This window comes from Neofelis nebulosa, chromosome 12 (assembly GCF_028018385.1).
Source record: "Neofelis nebulosa isolate mNeoNeb1 chromosome 12, mNeoNeb1.pri, whole genome shotgun sequence".
Lineage (NCBI taxonomy): Eukaryota > Metazoa > Chordata > Mammalia > Carnivora > Felidae > Neofelis > Neofelis nebulosa.
This window is the reverse complement of record NC_080793.1, coordinates 71,777,164-71,795,483: the sequence shown is the minus strand read 5'-3', so window position 1 is coordinate 71,795,483 and position 18,320 is coordinate 71,777,164.

Below are 18,320 nucleotides of genomic sequence, written 5' to 3'. Positions count from 1 at the left end.
CTTTTGTCATGTATCTCCTATATTCTAGACCTAATGAGATGGGGGTACACCCCCACCTTCACAGGGGACTGCACGTAGGTAACACACGGCATTATAAGATAGAAAAGGGGAGTGTGGGGAGGCTTCAGAGCGGTGGTTCTCAAACATAGCTATAATTAGAATCACCTGGAAACTTAAAAAAAAAATGCCAGAGACACACCCCAGAAAAACTGAATCAGAATTTCTGGAGAATGGTGGTGGGTGGTGTTTTGTTTTTTAGGATTCAGAGTCACTGCTTTCTATGGAGAATACAGAAGAAAAGAGGAGTTCAAGAAACAGGGTTAGAGCACCTTTTGACGTTTTTGACTTGCTTGTGTTTTTTGCAGGTAGCCCCTGGCAGCATAGGGCAAATCAAGAGACACTAGCGACACAAATATCACTTGGCTTTCCTACAATTGACAAGGAAAAATACCTTTAATTCTTCTACCAACTGACACTGTGGTTGATTACAAAGCAACCTATTGACCTTTGGAATTGTAGTTTACAGTCCCTGAGCTTGCTCACTCGTACTTGGGTGACATCCTCTAGATGAGGAAGCAAGGTTCGCCTACCATCTCCTCTCAACTTGGGCAGCCCACTTGCTTTCCAGAACCCCAGCTTTTGTTTCATGAAGTTCAAGTTGTAAGGACTGAGCCTCATAGAGAAAAGCAAAGAAAATTGAGGGAAGAGCAGATTTCCCTCCTATGGATAGTGGAACTTCAGGGATCAGTCAGAACATATTGGCACATCATAAGAGTATCCAGCCCATTTTCGTGGAGGAAATTGAAGCAGAGTTTAAGTGACTTACAAAAATCCCACTGTTCTTGTCTAAGACTTCCTAAAACTCAAATCTCCAGGTCCTATGTCCCTATTTCAGTGCCATGATGCCTAGTTATACAACAAACCATTTTTCTGAATAAATGGTAAGTATCAATTGTGAAAATAAAGAAGGAAATCTCTCCATGAACAAGAAAAACCATATTTATGGAGTAGGAAGACTACTAATAATAGTTCCTCAAGCTGAAGGCATGAGTTTGGACTTAGGGAAGCAGAATAATTGCTTGGCATCCCCTTGCCCCAAAGAAATGAAAGGAAAGGGGAAAAGTAGTTTTGTGGACTGTCAGAAACCTCAAGGTGGTTTTGTAGGGCTCCGTTGTTTGTGTAAATGACCACAGGTCTCAAATCATAGCATGGGGAGCGCCATGTTTACACATGAACCACAAGTAAAGGCACACAGATACCATTCCTTGAAGGATACAAGGAGTGTTAGCTGAGAAGCTATGTGCTTCATTCAGCAATAGAAATTGTTGTATATGGCTGGGCTTGAGTCCAGACTGTCAAATGTCCTTGCTATTTTGGGGGCAGGGCAGTGGGAGGGAAAGGGAAAGGAGATGTGAAAAAGAATGGCTAGTGTGGAGAACTATCTCTTGATTCTTATAAATTTGTAGTGCTGGTTTGTGTGGAGTTGGTTTTGTTCTTCCTTGAGCGGATAATTGCAGGAGATGAGGCAGGTAACCACTGAAGGCAGATGCGGCTGATGTGATTTTTAGGTCTTGCTTGGAAGGCAGACTATTTAAAGGTTTTAGATTTCTAGCCTGAATTGGGTTGCTCTTATGATATTTAAGATAAAATAATCTGGAACAAACTGGTGGTGGATACATTGGTCTCTGTAAATATTTTTGCAGGGCTATAAAGCAATATACACTTTATTTGGCACAGGTGGAGTTTTTCATCACAGGAATGGTCAATCATTACTGTCCCAAACAATTGGGAATAGATCATTATTGGGCCAGGAACATGGCCTGGAATAAATCCTTAATCTTGGGAAAGAAAAATACTCTTCGCCTCTCTGAATTATGCCATGGATGGTCTTGGACTCTAAAGCCTAGGCCCTCAAAAAATTCCTAGTGAAATGGGTGAACTGATCTTTATGGGGTGGGAAGAAATTATAGGCTAGAAAAGAAGTGACCCTTTGGATGAAACAGAATATTTCCTTTCCATCATCCTTGCTGTTTAATGAGATCATTTAAAATCTTACAATCTGGGTTGAAAGACACTGCGGAGAATTAAGGAAAGAACTTGCTTCATACTTGGGACAGCGAAGTTAAATGGAGGTTTGCAGTAAGTCCTCTGAAGACGCGGCGGTATAGCAGAAACAGACACTCCTAAAGGATGCCCATATCCAGCACTGGGGTGGTCCTGTCACAAGGGGACAGTGAGAGCAAAATTAGGGGACATAAGCCAAAGGACATGAGAGTTCTAATTCTGAATATCAAAGAAGCAGCAGTGGGAACTCTCAGAGATAACTGGTAGGCAATGTGCAAGTGAGGGCTCTGAGTAATTATAAATTGGAGAGTAGATGGAAATACAACTTCACTTAGCGCCAAATCAGTGAAGTTTGTACTCTGACTGGCAAATATCCTTAGGAGATGATCCAGAAACCAAGGAAGTATTCTGAATACACTGCCAAACATTGTCATCTGTTGTCATTACAAGCCAGGCCTGATAATAAAAACTGCTAACAAACCTGTATTACATGTTTCTTCTGTGTCACATACAGTGCTAACACTTTAAAATTCTTAGTATAACATTTTGGGTTTCAGATCACAAGCTTTCTTTTGTCAATGAGGAACCTCTGGCTTTAAAAGGTTAAACGGGGGCACCTGGGTCGCTTGGATCAGGTCATGATCTCACAGGTAGTGAGTTTGAGCCCTCGTTGGGCTCTGTACTGACAGCTTAGAACCTAGAGCCTGCTTCAGATTCTGTGTCTTCCTCTCCCTCTGCCCCTCACCAGCTCGCACTCTGTCTCTTTCTCAAAAATAAATAAACATTTAAGAAAATTAAAAGCAATAAAAATAAAAGGTTAAATAAATTGAACCACATCAACAGCCAGTAAGTGGTAGAGGTGGGAATCAGAGATCACTCGTTCTAAAGCCTGAGCTCTTGAACACCATGCTATGATGCTGTCCATTTTGAACCAAAGGGTTCAAGGCATGGGAGTGGTGGGGAGAGGAGGAATAAGAAGGATGGAGCTAATATAATTGCAGTTTTAGGAAATGTCAATATAATCACATTTTGGGGAAAAGAAAGAATAAAGTATTTAAGCTATTTCAATGATAAGATACTCTTGCTTTCTGAAATATTAAAGTGAGATAAACAACTTATCAAATATGGGAACTATGGTATATTAAGTGTTTTCCATGTTCCAAGGCCTTTGCATATTATCTCATTTACTGTTCAAATGGTCCTCAGAGAAGTAAATGACTTGCTCAAAATCACATAACTGGTCAGCGATAGCACCAGAATTTAAATCCATACCTGCTTGTACATTAACTCAATGTTTAGGGGGTACAAAGCATCCATTCCTCATTTTTTTCTCCTCAGACAGGATCCCACGACTCCACACTTGAAAGAATGTTCTTAGATGTGGTTTCCATAATTGCTGCTCCTGAAAGCAATGTAGGTGAGAGTTCTACAATCACCTTCAGACATTTTGGATGCATTAGAGAAAATGATAATGGCTTTTGCAATTTGCCTAGTAACCACCACTTTCAGGAGCTTTCCTTTAGAGCCAAGTTACTTACGTGATTTTTAGTCAGTTTACTGTGGAATCTAACACTGAGGTGGTTCAAGGCATCCTATGTGAAGGGTTATTATTTCTTACCTAGAAAAATCTAAATATATTTCAGTGTGCCAGCCTCTCTCAGTGTGAAATATTCTTTCTGCTGGACACACATTTGGAAACTGCAATAAATGTTTTTGGGAAAATTAATTTAAGCTGTTTATTACCCTTATGATTAAAAGAGTTAAACATAACTTCCTAAAAGTTTCCTGCTTGAAACTGAAGACAATACAGGGAGCATTCGTCTCACTGAGAAACAGACTTCTGGAAAATTCAATTGCCACAGAAAAGTACTTGCCATAGAAAGTCCAACTGGATTGTTGGAAACTGACTATATCATCATAAACACACACACACACACACACACACACACACGAGTGTGTCTACATGTACATGGATGTATACACATACCCACATACACATATGCACTTGGAGGAATCATTTGAACCCTAAAAAAAGGTAATGGATATAAAAATCTCTCCAGATAAGTACAGTCACATATCACAGGCATAAACACATGTACCCATATGGATGCATGTGGATATATATGCACTCCTTATCAAAGATTAGTCCTAAAAAATTGACTGTGAATTGTATTTTTATTCAAATAGATTAAAAAAAATTTTTAATGTATATTTATTTTTGAGGGGGGTGTGGGAGGGGCAGAGAGGGAGACACCGAATCCAAAGACACCGAATCCAAAGCTGTGCTGACAGCTCTGAGCTGTCAGCACAGAGCCTGATGGGGGCTCAAACTCACGAACTGTGAGATCACGACCTGAGCCGAAGTTGGATGCTTAAGCGACTGAGACACCCAGATGCCCCCAAATAGATTTTGATTAACTTGATAAACCAATATTTAACTGAATGACTTTTTAATTTTTAAAATTTCTTCTTTCTCTTGTTTTATATGTATGAAAAAAATTAATTTGCATTTATTTTATTTTTTTTAGTGGAGGTATAATTGACAAAATGACTTCTTTTTACAAGTTAAGATTCATTGGGCAATTTATATGAGTTACAAAAGAGAGGTGTATAGTCTTCTGAAAGTAAGTCATCCACATTGTAAATATATGCACATATTGCATTTGTTCCATCAATGTCAGTCATCCAATGAATATTTATTTAGCATCTACTGTGGACACAGCACTCTGCCAGGTACTGAAGAAGACATGTGTTATGTGTGTGTTCAGGCATGTACACACACACACACACACACACAATTAAGGTATGAAGTTGTAACCAGAAACTTACTGAAATGATAAAAATTCTTTGGTCTCCCCACAATCTCTTGGTCCTTGGGAGGCTATTCACTGCATATGGAACTGAGCTCTCCTGGGCACTATTAGCAACACAGTCTATTCTTAATCTCCATCTTTTAGTCTAGACCAGACATTTGCACTTGATTCCCATATGCAGATTCAAGCCCACAGCCAGATAGTCCAATATACTCATTTTAAAGTCCGTTCTGCAACTTCAAAGTCCACAACAGATTGAGAACATTATTCAAAGCCGAAACATGCACGTTCAGATCTTTAAACTTTTTACTACGACTTGTAGGCTGCATGGAAGACCAAGGCATAGCCAAACTCAGGACACCTGATGAAGAGAGGTCCAGGGTAGGTTAGCAATCACTTTTCCGTGAGTCCAGGAATGTTTGCTTTTGAAAATCCTTCAACAGTTAAGTAATACCAAGAAATTGGCCCCCTCAAGCAATAAGTTACTTTGGTATTCACCACAACACAACAACAAACTGGCTGTCAGGTTTGGCAACCATTTGAAAAGAGGCGGGCCTCCTCTCTGAACTCTGAATGGAAACATTATTTTTCCTCCACTAGAAGCCATCATCACTCTTTCACCATAAGGAAGGTCACACCATCTTTCACAAAAGATTTGCCTGCTTGTAATTACTGCCTGCAGCATACAGACAAACGCAATCTTTTAAAATGCTAACTGTGTTATACTTAGACCCAAGGGATCCAGGGTACAAATGTAACGCGGCCTTCCCAGTTTGTCTTAGCGAGACCTTGCAGTGCTGATTGAAAACAGCTGAACTAAATCAACAGTTACCTTGAGCCAGGGGCCTTTGGAGAGCAATTAGAGTCAAGGCTTGGGTTTTGAACCCAATATGCTCTGTCAGTCTCAATGATTTGTGTTTGTTGTACTCAGTCTCATTTCCTGCATGAAATATGAGGCTGTATAAAGAGGAAAAATTCCCAAGATTAAAAAATATTTGACCTCAGTGCATTTGTGAGCGTAGAAGTACACATGTCTAAATGACCATTTGGGTTTGTAGTACAAAGTTCTATTGATGTTGGCAGCCTGAGCTTCCCAGTCTCAAAGCCACATGAATGGTTTCGAGTTTCAGCCAAAAAATGTTTTCCACATGCTTTAGTGTGGGCCAATTTACACAGTAGATTTCGTGGAGACTGCGGCCAAGTGCTTCATAAAGGGCTGCCTTCTCTGGGATCAGGGAAACCACAACAGACACATTGCTAATGCAATCTAATTATCTGCTTGAATATTTTTCCAGATGTATCCAATGTCTAAAAATACTGCAATAAAAAAGGTATTATTTGGCTCCCTCGACTGAAACAGTGGCATAAAGAACCTGTTTGTCTAGAGGGAAAGCTATGACACTGTACCTCTCCAACTGCATTTAAATCAGTCAAACAAAACAGTACCCACAGGGTGGGCCATGCTTTCTGTTTGAATGAGTCTTCCGAACCGGGACCTTAGTACAAGAGATCATTTCTTTATATAAAGGGGTGACCCTCTCACTTATAAGTTAATTCCTCTCATTTGTGGTTTCCTAATTTGATTGAGGTTGGTTAGTGTAATTCATGACAAAGAGAACCCATGCTTTTTCCACTAAGCTCATGGTATGCCTCACACAACGGGACAGCAGACCATTTCCTTCCTGTCAGGGGAGAAAAATCTTTTGACTAATAAGTTGAGATTTTTACCCTGTCCCCATAGAAAAACTGGCCGTTCTGAAGGTCTTAATGTTTCCCTTTTGTTTTCCTTCAGCAGGATTTATTTTTGTATAGCAAGCCCCATACTTCAGCCTAGTTTCCTTTCTGTCATTTGGATGTCAGTGAGTCCAGCAGATACATGATGTTATGCCAGGTTATTGTTCAAGCTGTTGGCAACAATGCTCATTCCTAACACATCCAACTGCCTAGGAGAATACAAGCGCATTCAGTAGGAATTTGTTGAACTAAATTGAGAGGTCAGTTTCACCAACCTGTGTTTTTGCACGCGCTTTAAACAAAGACTTTAGAATGAACTGTAAAATTCTGAGTAACAAAGGCTAGGCAAAACATACACACACCTGCACACACAACACACACACACACACAGTCAGTTTTTCCCAAGAAACTGAAAAACCTAATGAAAAATTTTTGTCTTTTTGAAATCCGCCTTCAAGCAGCAAGGGTAGGAGAGGGGGGTGCATTCTGCATTACACCTTTCAGGAAGTAATAATCAGAGGCAAGACGTTACCTTCACTGTTTTAACTTGTCTCCATCACAACCACAAAACCACTGTGGCCACTTCTGTAATTTCAATACTGCACCATAAGAGTGAGAGAGAGGCCCAACATGGAGATAACTTTAAGTAGTTATACACTGAGGTTGTGGCTGAAACAAACAAACAAACAAATACATACATACATACATAAAAGTAAAGCAGAGTCCCAAGAACTACTGTGAGCTCATGATGAGCAAGTGAGTTCCCCCAGGCTGGTGCATTCCATTCTTCTTAATCGAGCTATTCTCCTTGCAAGGAGAGCTCTTACTGATTGATTTGACTCTATTGTTTCTTGTGAAATCTTGAAACCATATTTTCATTCACTCCGTTGATGTTGATGTTTTTTCCCCCTCAGCTTGGATATAGTTTCAAAATCTGTTCAGGTTCCCTGAAAGATATCCATAGGGAATGAGGTCTCTTGGATTTTCCAATTAGAAAAAGTGAACAGTTTAATTCCTCTGGCAATCCTACTTCATTAGATGATCCCCCCACCATGGCGGTATACTATTATCCTACTTTCATGTATCATCAAGATATTCTCAGGGAAGTGGGAGCAGACAAGAGATTCAATGAGATGCTAGTCACTTGGGCAAATAGAGAATATTTTATTTAAAAGTACATTGTGTTTGGTATTATGAGAAGGAATGCCTAGTGATCGAAGTAATCAGTGCTAAGTAATGAATAACCTCGTAATCATCTCAAGCTACTTGCATTTTAAGGAAGCATGTGAATTAGTCCCAAATATTTACTTTGTTTATTTCAGGCAATGTGATAAAATTGAAAAAAATCAAAACCTTGGAGAGAACAAGATTTGCTGTCTGGACCTCAGCTCATAAGCAGGCCTGCCCAGCTCGCAGCTTTGCTCTTGAAGTAAGTGCTCTGAGTTTTCACATATGATTTCTCTCTAAAGCTCTAGAGAGAATGCACGCTATTTTAGGGAAGCTGGTTCCCTTCACTAACTTCCCTTGTCTGACAGTATTATTAGGATATAGGGTAATTGTAAGCCCAAGAGTTACTATAGCACAAAATAAGGTGGAGGTCTGAGATCAAAATTTAAGTTTTAGAAAATGCTACCATAACCTTCATAATTGTTTTGGACAAACAGAGCCAAAATACATTAAAAAAAATTGTCAAAGAGCAAGTTAAGAAATGAGCCACTTTGAACTGAATCACTAGGGATTAGACTTTTGTGGGTCCTAAAATTGGCTAGTTTGGTTTTTAAAGTTTTGGTTTTGGTTTTCATGGTTTTGAAGATCACAGCATGACACAAAGCAGTATTTCTCATAGTCCATACATCATTTGTGTCCTCTGGTGGTTTTTTAGCAAATAGTTTAGAAATTTCAGAGGAAAACAATTAAAACTTTGTTCACAGGTATTTAACAAGTTTAAAATGTAAGATTAAATATAATTCTCACTGAGGTCTCCTAATTTCTCAAGTCATTAGCATCTTAAGGGCAGCCCACCTGTTGAAAGGATTCTGATGAGCTTCCAGTAAGTTAATTGGGTCAAATGCATTTAGGTTAATTTATTTTCACATTATTAGCATGTTACTTGTTTGTATTTGTTACACTTCCCTTTTTAAAAAATTCTTATTATTGTGGTGTATTATTAGATTTCTAATTTTATTAAAGAAGCAATAGCACACAAAAGTAGTTTATGTGAACATAAAATTGTTATAAAAGTAGTGATGGAAATATGACACCGCCATAATCATCTCTAGTGACCGGGTTTCAGAGTAGATATAGAATGTGATTACATATGTGCTGAAATGAGGGGAAGGCAGCTAGAAGCAGCCAGATATAAAAAGTGAAAATAGGAAACCCAAAAATAAACAATGGAAAATTTTATTTAAGAAAGCTAGCAATCATTTTGACCCCGGTGAATAGTAAATTGCCTTTTATAAAACTTGGTTAAATAGTGGCATGAAGCCATTAAACTTTGCATGTAAGTACCTCTCTGGTTTAAAAAGTGATATTTTTCTATAGAAATATTTTCCAGTTTTAAATTGTTGGATTTTATGGCTGAAGAAGATGGGGATATCCAAACTATAAAGGCATAATTCAGAAGTTACATTTCTTGTAGCCAAAACAGGTAGAGGTGCAAGTAATACTTGTTCAATGTAACTGTAAAACTAGCTGCAAAGTTAATAACAAATAATGAACTCAAAGTGAAAGCATAATAAGTACAGGAAAAACTTCCCTGTCATGTGCAAATTGTATATCATGAAACATTAACGGCATGTAATGTGTGTGGTCTAGGAGATATTTTGCTCTTCATTTGGCAGTGTTTGCGGAAGGTATGAATCAGGCTTTGGCTAATATGTGCATGGAGGAGAAGTGCTTGATGGTTGTTTGTTGTTGTTGTTGTTGTTCTATTAATCATTCAGAATTTATGCTGGAGGACATCATCGATGTCATTGGTATTTTTCTGAAGCATGATGTACATTGGGGAAAGAGTATTGGTATTCTTCCTAACAGGGCATCATGCATGGGCACCACAAGGAACAAGATTGCTCCACAATAAAAACCGTGACAAAATGCCAATGTACATGCATTGCTATTAATAGTGAATGACTGCTGATCAACAATATGCTTCCTAATCTTGGTTCTGTGTTGAAGGAAATACAGAAATTTGTGGATATAATCAGATGGCAGTATATGTCTTGTTAGCATTACTTGGGAAATGAGATTTTTCTTTTCCATGCTGAAGTATGCCAGCTCCCAAGAGGAAACTTTCACAACTTTAAAAATGATGAAATATAATACTCACAGAGAAAGATGCAAAGCACATAAGTGTACAATATAATGAATCATTAGAAAGTGAACACCCTTCTAACTACCACTTAAATAAAGAAATGGAATCTTTTTTTTTTTTATTTTTTATTTATTTATTTTTTTTTTTTTAATTTTTTTTTCAACATTTTTTATTTTTATTTTTGGGACAGAGAGAGACAGAGCATGAACGGGGGAGGGGCAGAGAGAGAGGGAGACACAGAATCGGAAACAGGCTCCAGGCTCCGAGCCATCAGCCCAGAGCCTGACGCGGGGCTCGAACTCACGGACCGCGAGATCGTGACCTGGCTGAAGTCGGACGCTTAACCGACTGCGCCACCCAGGCGCCCCAAGAAATGGAATCTTGTCTACACTGAAGAAGCACCCTCCTGCCACCTGGGTAATCCCTTCTCAATCACACTTCCTTTATTCTTCTTAGATTAAAAAACACTTCTTTGATATGGATATTGATTTCTCTTTTGATACTCTCTGTATTTCTATTGCTGTTGTATGTAGCCATAAACAAAATGGCTAATATTTGCTGGTTTTAAACTTTATATAAAGACATAATTTAAAAGAATTTCTTTTGATAAGCAACATGTTTGTAAGATTCAGTTAGGCCATTGTACAAAGCTCTAGTTAGTTCACTTCAATCGTGAACAAAATTTCCATTATGTTAACAAGTCTGAGTTATTTATCTTAGCATCTTTACTTCCTGATGGATATCACAACTGTTTTCGGTTGTGGCAAAAATTGTTGCCATGAACTTTTATTTACATGTTCCCTTACACACATGTGAATGTACTTCTCTAGGTATATACCTAGGATCAGAATTGTTTGGTATTGTTTGGTCACAGAATATTGTTTTGTTTTGTCACAGATATGTACAGAAAAGGACAATGTTGAAGTTGTTGAAACAATTTTCACTCACATTAGCTCTGTATGAGAATTTCTTGTTCAGTTCTTTCACTGACATTTGGTATGGTCAGACTTTTAAATTTGCCCAAACTCATAGATATATAAAAGGACATCATTATAGCTTTTAATATGCATTTAATATGTGGGAATTATTTAGAGCAATCTTTGAAATGATAAATGAAGTTTTAAAATGTCTTCATAAAATTAATACTACCAGTAAAGATCTTCTTCTGTTATTTGAAATGATTCACTTAAATGATGTGACTCAGTATATTCTGTAATAGCTTGAAACTATTATTTCAAAGCTGAAATGTCATCACTTTTAATGTTAATTATAGCATACTAATATTTATTAAAAATGATCTATGTTACAAATGCAATATCTGCCATTTTACATGTTCTCAATACTTGATACTCTACTTCACTTGTTAGAGAAAAAAGTTAATGATTAATTGACTTCATTTGACAATTGCACTCAAATAATGAACAGAATATAAGCAAATACTTTCCAGATATTAATATAACTAAAGAGCACTGGTAAGAATCCATTTACTGTATCTTCGAACTTGAACCTTTGAAGTCTCCAGCTTTGATTTACATTCTGCTCACTGACCTCAAAGGTAAAAGAGGTCAGGACAATAGGAGTATCTGAAATTCTCTGACAGAGTCTCCAGACAAATTATAGCATTCTCAATGGTGTATAATATTGTAAAAGGACAGTCTAGTATAGTTGATATAAATACTAAAAAAAGAAAACTGGATACAGAACTTATGGTTTGAACTAATAATTTTTATCTTTGTTGAGGGTGCCAAACAAATCCACCTTAATTTTTTATAAGAAATGATATATTAATAGTAATTGTATTATGAATCATGCCTTATGTTTGTTTTTCAAAGTATTGTGATAATTTTTTAGAAAAAGCAATGATCCCACTCACTCTAAAACACCATTAAGTGGTCTATTAGTAGTCAATATTTGATAAACCCTGGCATGGTGTAAAGTGCCAGTGACTAAGAGCTGATGACAAGGATTCTAGGACTGACTCACCATTGTAACTTTGACAGTCATGAAGAATTATTAATACTTCTGAGGTTTTATTCCTTCATCTGGAAACTACATCTCATACAGATGCCCTGATTTCCTCATACTTTTCTGTCTAAATGAGATAAAATGAAAAAAAAAATATCTTAAAGTGCATTCTGCTGCCAGTTATGATTGGGGTAGCTGGTATCAGACTAACTGTTCTATAAGAACTTTGAAACTTATATGCAATGAAAAACCAAAAATGAAAACAACAACAAAGTTCTTGAAGAACTAGAGAGCAACCAAAATAGCCAGGACATGAGGGGCTAAGATTCCAGATGAGAAGGGAACCATAGACCTACATTTTGCAGGCAATTTCCCTCAAGGCGTTTTGTGACCACTAATCAGTATTTGAACAGGGAATGATACTGAGAAAATAAATATAAAGCAACAACTAAACTAAGCAGAGATGATCAAGGCTTCAGGATTTCTAAAGAGGAGGGTTTTTAATAAACACCCTAGGAATTTAGTAGAACCCTGAAAGGCTACTCCCTAGAAGTAGCCAGTAATAGCCTACTCTTTACTGAATCAAAGTGATATATCTATATTCTATATTCCTGAAAGCTGAAACCTAAATCCTGTCTGGAGGAGATAATGTCATTCAGCAGCATTATTTTAATTCATATACATCATTTAGCATTTATTCAGAAATTACCAGTCATGCCAAGAAACATAATCAAAGCTGCAAAAATCAAGAGAAAATAGAAACAAATCCATAAGTGATCCAGCTGTTAGAACTCACAGACCTAAATGAACTTGAAGAGTATTGAGACATGTTAAAAAAAAAAAAAAAAAAGGAATGGGGAAGGATAGATAATGTCACAGCAAATTAAGCATCTGTAAATATACTGAAATCCAAATGTTTATAATTAATGCATTTAACAGCTGATTAGACAAATATAAAAAGGATTCATAAACTAGAAGATAGGTTAGTAGGAAATATCTAGATTCAAGCAATGAGAGAGAGAAGAAAAGATGCTTTAAAAACCATAGGAGATATATGGGACACAGTGAAAAGATTGAACTTATATGTAATTGGAGTCCAGAAGGAGAAGTGAGACAGAATGGGATAGAAGCTTTTTTTAAAAAATATCATGGCCTGGAATTATCCATAATTGTTGAAAGGCCCATTGATTCAAAAATATATATAAATCAAAACCAGGGCAAAATCAAAGAACATCACACCTAGACATATCATAGTAAATCTGCTGAAAGCCAAAGACAAAGAACAAACCCTAAAAGTATCCATAGGATAAAAAGAAACATTACCTTCAAAGGAACATTAAAGTGATGGCAGAATTTTCAATAGTATGATTTCTTTCTTAAATGTTTTTAAGAATTCTCCAAAGGATCTCTCTAGGCACAAAATATTCTTTGCAGCAAAGTTTTAAATTTGTATCTGATTCATTATAGCTGTAAGAAAATTACATTTTCTTTTCCCTCTGTCAAATTGATAGTTAATTTTTAAAAAGGAGTGTGTCCATTTCTTCTCAATTTTAAAATAATTAGTATAATAAAAACGTTCTTACTGTTTTTTGAAGTGTACTTGCTAGGTATATCTTCTTTCATTTGCATGCTGTTGGTAATTTGTGATTTCTTTCTGTTTTCTTATTTTTCTCTTGCTTTTCCTAGGAGTTTATTAATTTTATTAATGCTTTTTAAAATAAACTTTGGGCTTTATTTTTCTTTACTGCATTTTAAAAAAAAATTTATTGACTACATCTTTTCAGTATATTTCTTCTACTTTGATTTTTTTTAATTTTTATTTTTTTGAGAGAGAGACAGGGAGTAAGCGGGGGAGGGGTAAAGAGACACAGAATCTGAAGCAGTCTCCAGGCTCCTAGCTGTCAGCACAGATCCCAACGCAGGGCTCAAACCCATGAACTGTGAGACCATGAACTGAACTGAAGTTGGATACTTAACCGACTGAGCCACCCAGGCACCCCTCTTCTACTTTGATTTTAAATTGCTGTTTATTTTATAGCTTTTTTTAGAAGGCTGCTTACATCTTTGATTTTAAGGCTTTTTTTTCTTTTTAATATATTCATTTGACCTATAAATTTCCCACTAATAATTACTTTAATTCGTTTTATAAAGCCAGTATAATCTTAACACCAGAGGACATTATAAGAATTTTCCAATGTGTCATAATGACCAACTTCTCTCATTAAAATAGATGTTTTTTTTCAAACAAAATGTTAGTAAAATCTACCCAAGAATATAAAAAGTAATAATACATTATATCCAATTAGGCTTTATTCTAGTCATATAAAATTGACAATAATAGAAAAACAAAATCATCATTATTCACCACCATATGGTTCTCCCTATGGTTCCTCTGCTGTATTCTATTTGTTTCTCTATTTTGACACCAATACCATCATTATTCACCATTATTTTTAAAAAATAAATTTTTAAAAAATGTACAATATGATCATAGTAACATTAAAAAAAAAAAGCATTTAGTAAGTTTCTGCAACCTTTCAGAATAAAAACCTTTTGGGATCCTTGATCTGACAAAGAATGTCTACCAAAAAATCTACAACAAAAATATATTTAATGGTGAAATATATTTAATTTAGTCTTTCCTCCTGAGACTGGGAATGACATAACATGTCCTGTTTTTACCTCTTGTCTTCAAAATCATACTGGAGGTTCTACCCAGTGCAATAAGAAAAAGTAACAAAAAGATATAAGAGGCCAAAATGTAGGAATGAAGTTGCCATTATTTGTAGATAACATGATTGTGCTAATAGAAAATTATCCAGGGTGGCTGGCTGGCTCAGTCAGTAGAGCATACGACTCCTGATCTCTGGGTCATAAGTTCAAGCCCCATGTTTTACATGGAGCCTACATAAAAAAAAAAAAAAAAAAAAAAAAAAAAAAAGAAAATTATCAAAAGAATCTACATATGAAGCTCTGGAATTAATGAATAAATTTAGTAAGGTAATTGGCTACAAAAATTTAAATATAAGTCAAAAGATATTCCTTATTGCCAACAAGAGAAAAAAATTTTAATGAAATTTTAAAACATCATTTACTCTAATAACAAAACAAATTATTTGGCAAAAAAAAAAAAAACACACACATGAAGAAAACTGTATAAGACCTCTAAAAATAAAAACCCTTGAAAACAGCGCTATGAGAAATTAAAGCCTAACAAATGGTGGCTATGTCATGTTCATGGATTGGAAGACTCAAAATTGAAGAATATTATGTAGACTCAATAAATTACAATTAATATACAAACAATCCCAATAGAAGGAGTGATGGAAACTAATATGCTGATTTTCAAACAATTTTCACAGAATAAAAACAAAGTGGGAGTACTTATATTTCCAAATATCAAGGCTCATTATAAAGTAATTACAACTGTGGTATTGGTGTCAAAACAGAGAAACAAATAGGATACAGCAGAGGAACCAGAGAGAGAACCGTATGTCTATAGTCGCCTGGTTCCTCATTGCAATGCAGTGGAGAAAGAATTCTCTTTCCAGTAGATGCAGTTGGATCAATTGAAAATCCACAGAGATTTTAAAAAGAACCTTTGCCTCACACTTCACACTGTACATAAAATCATTTTCCAGTGGGCCAAAACTGAAACTGAAATATAAAATAATAAAGATTCAAAATATAAGAGAGTATCTTCACTATCTTGAGATATGCAAAATTTTTTAAAACAATAATCATATAGAAGTACAGAAACACTAACCATAATACAAAAGATTGATAAGTTCTTCTTCATTGAGTTTAAAAACTTTTCTGTTTATTAACAGATACCACTAAGAAGTGAAAATTCAAGTCACAGAATAGAATTATGTTCACAATAGAGCCAAAAGAAGGAAATCCTGCAAACCGACAAGAAAAAAAAATCTTATGTAAAAAAGACAACAACTTGGACAGACATTTCATAAAGAGATAATAAACACATCAAAGGGTGATCAGCATCATTAGCCATGAGAATAATGCAAATTAAAACTACAATGAGATATCACTACATGATCACGAGAATGAATAACATTTTAGGAGAAAAAAGGTAAACCTAAGGGTAGAGGAGCATATAAAGCAACAGAAACTCTCATTCACTGCTAATGGAAGTATAAACTTCTAGAATTTCTTTGGAAGTATAATTGGCAGTGTGACATATGACCATATGATACAGCAATTCCATTTCTAGGTACCAATGAAAAAAACATACATATATGCAGCAAAAGACATGTACAAGCAGGTTCATAGCAATATTATTCAACATAGTAAAAAATGAAAAGCAATCTAAATGTTCAATAACAATAAGGTGAATAATAAATTGTGCTATACTGTACAATAGAATACTAACAGTAATAAAATAGAACAAGCTACTGCTACACACAACATGGATGAACATCACAGTTCATATAATGTTGGATGATAGAGCAGAGACAAAAGAGTACATATTGTTTAGTTCTACTTACATAACATTCTAAAATAGGCCAAACTCATATATGATGATAGAAGTCAAAATAACAGTTATATTTGGTGAGAAAGTCATGATTGGTAGGGTGCATGAGAGAGGCTTCTGGATGTTAGTAAATTTGATCTGAGTCATGGTTAACAAGTGTGTACATAAGTAACATGTATTGAGCTGGATACATAAGATCTGTGTACCTTATAGTGTGCATGCTATACCTCACTACTTAAGTAAACAAACCAACAAATAAATGAATTATTTAAACAAAAGAGAATATTCCAGAATTCTTATTTTATTCTTCTCCTGTCTCAGCTGATGATAGGAACATCGTGGCTGATTATAGAGACATGACAATTTTATATCTTACCTTAAATGTTTTCATGAGGTTCCTAAAAAAAGAAAATGAGACTCTCCAATCTAGACCAAAGAGCATGGTGGAGCAAAGGAAGAACTCAATGTGTTGCTAAAGCAGAGAACAGTGATCTCTGAGTGCAGCCTACAGAGGGGGATCTTCTCTTACACTGTGTAGCATGATCCTAAATGGTAGTGACAGCAGAATATTCATCTCCGCCTACCCAAGTGTGTATGTAGCACAGTGCCTGGAACATAGTAATAATTTAAGCTGATATTTATTCAGGGCTTACTCTGTGCTCTGTGCTAGGTTTCTTACAAGTATGATCTCAATTAATTCTCACAAAAACCTGTGAGGTAGCTAAGATTTTGTCCCCATTTTAAAGTTGATAAAAAGGAAGCTCATGGAAACTACCTAACATGCCAAATCATCTAGTTTTTGTGAGTGGTGGAGTTTAGATGAAAATCCAAGGCATTGTGAATCTTGGGACTATGCTTATAACTATCATACTTCTAAAAAAGCAGTTGGGTATATAAGACAGGAATCTTCTCTATATCTCCATTATACAATTGAGAGCAATTCATTATTTATTAAGTTTAATCTCTGGAATTCCTCCTCACTAGGCTGTGAGATCCTTGAGGTAGGGATATTTTACTCATCAACAAGTCCCCATTTTCTTACACAGTGCCTGGCTCAAAATAGATGAGTTTAATAAACATTTGTTCAGTGAGGTAGCTTGAATTGCCATGGTGCTAGGGTTACTGTAGAATCAACCTATCCATTCCTGAGCATGTGTTTGTAAGTAAAATAGAAATTACCTCTCACAACAAGCTTCACAAAGTAATAAGAATATTCACAAGAGTCCTGATACAAATTGTGGGGACTCAGTGGTATCTGCTAGATCAGAAATTAACAATTGCTCCAGGAAAAAAAAAAAAAAAAAAAAAAAAGAAGTATCCTAAGGGTGTCTGGGTGGCTCAGTAGGTTAAGCGTCTGGTCCTTGATCTCAGCTCAGGTCTTGATCTCAGGGTTGTGAGTCTGAGCCCTGCATTGGGCTCCATGCTGGGTGTGGAGCCTACTTAAAAATTAAAAAAAAAGTGTCCTAGTGGTTGCTTGAGAATGTAATTGAAAGTATTTTTATGTAGAGTCTGTGGTGTAAAAGCAAACTTTAAGATTCTGAACAACATTCCTTCATTCTGTGACCATATTTTCCACTTTTTCATTTGAGTGATGATTTCTTAATGCACTGTTTTTGTGTTTCCTGGATATTCTTTGTGTTCTGAAGATAAGCTGTCAACACAATCCCAGAGAGTCTTTTGGATGGGAAAGAATGCTCAGGGATACTAACCCTGCCTAGAGCCCTGCCAGGAGACACATGCCCTAAAAATGTCCCTTTTCCACCAACTCTGTCCTTGGAGAGGAACCAATTTTCCTTGCTTTTAGAATGCATACGTTACACAGAGATGCCTGGATGAGGACTTTAGTACATCATCCCCGGAATACCTTGGTCTTTGGTTTGGCTAAACATCATCACTTGAGGTAGTAACAGCTGTGCAACAATTTATGGGAGTGGCATGG